Source organism: Nicotiana tomentosiformis, chromosome 4 (genome assembly GCF_000390325.3).
Source record: "Nicotiana tomentosiformis chromosome 4, ASM39032v3, whole genome shotgun sequence".
Classification (NCBI taxonomy): Eukaryota; Viridiplantae; Streptophyta; class Magnoliopsida; order Solanales; family Solanaceae; genus Nicotiana; species Nicotiana tomentosiformis.
The window spans coordinates 118236659-118242658 of record NC_090815.1 but is presented as its reverse complement, the minus strand read 5'-3'; positions in this window follow the sequence as shown (position 1 = coordinate 118242658).

The window sequence follows — 6000 nt, the reverse complement described above, 5'->3', positions numbered from 1 at the left end:
GTGATATAGGCGTTTCTTTGTTGAGCTAGATATTTGTGTTTACCCACCAAATTGTTATGTATCTTAGTTAACCCTCTTTGAGCCTATAATCTTGTTTCTTTGGCAACCACATTACAAGCCTTACCCATTTATTTTAATTGACCATCTATTTGAACTATTCACCTCTCGCGAGCACTTGAAATTGTATAAACTTTGTAAAAGTTGAAGTGTGGAGTGGTTGGTTTGGCTTTTGAGTGGAACTATTGAACTAAGGAGAAAGGTGCACTATTTTGAAAAAGAAAGAGCCACTTGAATTGAAAAGGAAAGAAAAAAATAAGTATATGATTGTGAAAAATATTCCTTGATAGTGGTTACTTGATGTAATTATGCTTAAAAAAAGTAGGGAGTTAATGTATATTGATGTGAAGGTAGAGTTATGGTTTGACATAAGTGTGGGGTTTTGAACGGTCAATTGTATGTATTATAGTGCTTAGGGAGGTGTAGTCAATATATCCAAATGTATCCTACCCGTCCCGTAGCCTACATTACAACCAATTAAAGTCCTACTTGATCCTTGACTGAATAAGCTCAATTACTAGAGTAGTATACTACGGGCAAGCTTATGGTACATCTTTTGTTGCACATGAATGTTGTTCTAAGAGTGAGCGAATTCTTCTTATCTTGAGTTCCTAATTGTTCTTAAACTTTATTGTTTGTGGAACTATTCCCTATTCTTGTGTGAGGGCACTTGATTCATGAAGGAATAGTAATGTCATTGACCTCTGTGTTAGAGTAAGTGAGCAGGCTGTGAAAAATGCGTGGTGTTATTGAGTCAACTCTTGAGGCGAGGATGTTACGGTCTTGTGCTTAATCTTTTCTAATATTCTTGGTGTGATGAGTTAGGAGAGTTGTTTAAAACGATCATGTCTATGTGAAGTGTAGTTTGATTGCTCGAAGACGAGCAATGCTTTAAATGTGGGGTGTTGATGGTAGGCTATAATCCCGTATTTTAGTCGCTTATTGCACTCTAATTCACTGCACTTTACTTATGTTGAGCTTTAATTAGGCGTATTTTGCACTTATTGTGTGTTTTATGCCCTGTAAGAGTGATTTCGAGCTATGTAGATATTGTGGAATGAATTAATGCTATTTTGGAGCTTTGAAGTTTGAGTAAAAGCCTAAGGGTTAAGTTGAGATCGTGTTCGGGAATCAACGGATGATAATGCACTTTAAGAACGAAACAAAGAATCGAGCAGGCATACTGCGCATTGTCCAGTAAAATGCACATAACTTTTTGCTCATAAATCCGTTTGCGCTCCACAATATATCTTTAGAAATATATTTAAAAAGGCTACATCTTTCATGTTTTACGTTTTCCCAAATTCCTAACTTACAACTCAGGTGCGCGACCAAGTACGTGATCCTGCGCACTTGGGGCAGAACAATGTGCAAAATGCGCGACCAAGTGCGCGACCGCGCATGTACTGTCCGGAAAAAGTCCTATTTTGCTAAGAAAAGGGTAGTTTCGTCCGAGATTTATTTTTGGGGCGGATTAAATACCCCAAAACATCATTTTTGACACACTTTTGACATACCTTAGACCTAAGGAAGCTAAGGAGAAGGGGGAGAAGCAATAGCACAAGGATTTCATCCTTCCTTCCTCACTCAAGATCCGGGTTTGGATTGTATTTATGTTTTTCTCTACTTTTATTTCATTTGTAAAGAACTTCTCTATATCTATGGAGTAGTTCCTTTTGGGTTTTGATGGATTTGGTGTATCGATAGTTGTTTGTGGATTATAACTCTATTTTTATGTATTTGAATCATTTTTGAAAGATTTAATTGTTGCATCTATGTTCACTTGTTCTTGTAATCGAGAGAGGCATAACTTGTGATAGATTTGCACTATATTGTTGGTTGAGTTCATAGATTCTTCTAAGTAATCGAAAGAGGCTAGTTGAATCCTTGATTAAACCTAGTTAGGAGGATAATCGAAAGAGGCTCTCCTAAAGATCAATCCATTACGCATTCTTGCATATCTTCACCGAGCTTAAATTGGTTCATATTGTAAGGTTGAGACTTAATCGAGAGAAGAGTTTATGCTAAATAATTGTACTGATAATTAAGTGAATTCGAGAGACTCACTTGAATATTAGAGGCGAATTATCTAGAGTTAGATCGCGAACAATTATCTTGCACCTATACCATCAACCCATATTTTCTCCCATTGATAACTCTCTTGCTTACCTTTGTTGCGATTGTCATTAGTCAATAGCTGTAGATTTTAGATTATTAATTATATAAACCTCAACTGTTGATCTTCCTGGAGAGAAATCTAGCTACAAACTACGATAATTGTATTTAACTCCAATCCTTGTGGACGATATTTTACTATACTATCTTTGACTAGCGAGCACAATTTAAGTATGTGTTTTGCGCTCGCCATCCACGTATCCACATTTAAAAATTTTAGTAGAAGAGAATGAAGAAGCATTGGCCTTGGACATACCACAGGAATATTCACATGACCTTTCTTCTTCATTTTCTTATTCTAACCTTGATCACGTGGATTTTGGGGATTTACAGGAATATGCAGGGATTGATATTGTGAATGAATGCAGAAAAAAGTTGAGGATTATCCTACAAAAATAATCCACTGCTCAAAATGAGGCCAAGAAAAAAAGAAAAGAGCGGGTCTTACAAATATCCTTAGAGGAGTTTGGCCTGATGAGCTCCATAAAGAATTCCGAGGAGCGAAAACGAAGAATGAATTCAGAATTAGGGGTGGAATTCACAATTTCTCGGAAATAAAAAAAGTTTAAGGGAGTTTTCTTTACCTCTTGCTTTTTATTTGTGTGTCATGGGGACATGCCACAATTTAAAGTATGGGGTGGGAATGTAAATATGTAAATAACTGTTTGTTTTCGTTTCTTTTGATTGAAATTTTTAAAGTCGAAGAAAAAAAAATATTATTTTCTTTAGGTAGTATAATAATTGCCCCTTGATTTTTCTTCTTGTCGCGGTTCTTTTCCAGCGGTTTTGTTTGAACCGGGTGTAGTTAGTTTTATTTTTTTTTAGGAGTAGGAGTTCTTGTGCTGTGATTTTAAATGAAAGCAATATCTCTTGACTTTATTATGCCTTGAGAATAGTAAGTGCTTTAGTTGTGACGCTTATGCTCAATTTTTGACTCTTGTATAAGTACCTTAAATTATATGATCTTAACTTTGCTTAACTGATTTGACTAGAGTGTCTTGATGAGTCAAATCCTGAGTGAGTTATGTGCCATGTATGTGTGAGGTTTTGGGTATTCTGTGCATTGCATTTAATGTATAGAACTTGCCCCGTGTGTTTGCAAAGTGAAATAGTAATTTTATTTAGTCTTGAAAGTGATATATGTATTTTTTTGTTGAGCCAGTTATATGTTGTTACCCATCTAATTGTTATGTATCCTAGTTGACCCCTTTGAGCTTGTAATCCTGTTTCTATGGCAACCACACTACAAGCTTGACCCCTTTGTTTGAATTGTCTATTTGTTTGAACCTTTTACCTCTCATGAGCACTTGATTTTCTTATGAGCTTGTAAAAGCTAAGTGTGGTATGATCGGGTTTTGAGAGGAACTATAGAAAAAGGAGAAAGGTGCACGGTTTAAAAATTTGTGAGATCCACATGCAAAGAATTGGGTAAAAAAAAGTTTGATTGAAAAAAAAATAGAAAAGAAAAAAAAATTGATTCCTTGCTAGTGGTAGTTCTCACCTTATATGTGCTTAAAGATATGGGGAGCTTGAAGCTGTTATGAATGAAGGTTGGGGTTTGGTTCAGCACAAGTGTGGGGTTTAAATTGCTAATGTATATATATTAAAGTGTTCATGGAGGTGTAGTCACTATATCCAAATGTGTCCTACCCGTCCCACAACCTACATTACAACCAATTAAAGTCCTCTTGATATTTGACTGAATGAGCTTGAATTAGTAGAGTATTACACTACGGGCAAGCCTATGGTACGTCTTTTATGGCACATGAAATTTATTTCTCTGAGAGAGTTAATTCTTTCTATCTTGAGTTCCTAATTATTCTTGAACTTTATTGTGTGTGGAACTATTCTCTATTGATTGTCTGGGGGCACATGACTTGTGAAGGAAAGGTAATGTCTACGGCTTCTATGTTAGAGTAAGTGAGTAGGTTGAAAAACAAAATACGTGGTGCTTGTGAGTGTGAGTGTTGAGGTTAGGATGTTATGATATGGTGCTTAGTCTATTTTAAGTATTCTTGGCATGATGCGTTAGGGAAGTTGTCTGATAAGAAGGTCATCTCTATGTGAAGTGCAGTTTGATTGCTCGTCAGTGTGGGGTGTTGATGGTAGGCTAGAATCTCGTGTTTTAGCCATAGTATTGCACTCAAATTACTGCATTTTACTTGTGTTTGAGCTTGAATGTTAGTATATTGCACTTATTGTGTATTTTATGCCTTATAGGAATTGATTTCAAGTTAAAATGATATTCGGAAGCTAAATCAAACAAGTTGGAGCTTTAAAATCTGAGTAAAAGTCCAAAAAATTAAGTCGGGATCACGTTCGGGGGTTGAGGACCAAGTCTGGATATCAAAAAATGAGAAAACGACTTCACTCTCAGAAAATTGCACTACCGCCTCGCGGGCCTCATAGCGCTAGTACAATTTTCCTACAAAGTGAAAAAAAAAAACTCAATTTCTGGCTAAATTTACACTGCCACGCCGCATGGGGCGACACGAGGCACGACGCGACAGTGCAAAGAGTGGCTAGAAATAATTTTTTGGCACGTTATGGAATTCCTTACATGCGCTCCGCATGGGGCGGCGCGGTAGCACAAAAGTGTTAGAGTGACTTCCCATTTCTGCTAAAAAAAGGGTAGTTTCATCCGAGGTTTATTATGGGGGCAGCTTAAATACACCAAAACACCATTTTAGAGGAACTTTTCATAGAATTTTGACCCAATGAGGCTAAGGAAGAGTTGGAAGAACACAAGCACAAGGATTTCATCATTCCTTCCTCACTCAAGATCCGAGTTTGGATTGAATTTATGTTTTTCTATACTTTAGTTACATTTGTGAAGAACTTCTCCATGTCTATGGAGTATATCCTTTTGGCTTTTGATGGATTTGGTGTATTGATGATTGTTTGTGGATTATAACTCTATTTTTATGTATTTGAATCGTTTTTGGAAGATTTAATTATTGCATCTACATTCACTTGTTCTTGTAATCGAAAGAGGCATAACTTGTGATATCTTTGCATTATATTATTGGTTGAGTTCATAGATTCTTCTAAGTAATCGAAAGAGGCTAGTTCAATCATTGATTAAACCTAGTTAGGAGGATAATAGAGAGAGGTTCTCCTAAAGACCAATCCATTACGAATTCTTGCATATCTTCACAGAGCTTAAATTGGTTCATATTGAGAGGTTGAAACTTAATTGAGAGAGATGTTTATACAAAATAATTGTACTGATAATTAAGTGAATTCGAGAGACTCATTTGAACATTAGAAGTGAATTATCTTGAGTTAAATCCCAGACAATTATCTTGCACCTATCCTATCAAAACCCCCATTTTCTCCCATTGATATCTTCCTTTGCTTAGTCCTTGCTTCGATTGTCATTAGTCAATTAGCTCTAGATTCTTAATTAATTTTAGTATTAACCACATAAATCTAAATTGTTGATCATTTTGGATAGCAATCTAGCTACAAACTATGATAATGCTGCTTAAATCCAATCCCTGTGGATGCGGTATTATATTATACTATATTCGACTAGCGAGCATATTTAAGTGTGTGTTTTGTGCTCGTCACGCACCTCCCAAGGTTAGGGTGTGACAATAATCCACTTATCATGCACTGCCTTCTTACAACTTAGTCAAAGCCCTACTTATTAGTACGACCATTTTTAACCTACTTGTGCTTTGCATGTCCAATTGGAATCTACCTGTGCTCAATTCGGGACATGGAACCTACCCGTGCTCTAGACATAACTTAGAGTCTACACAT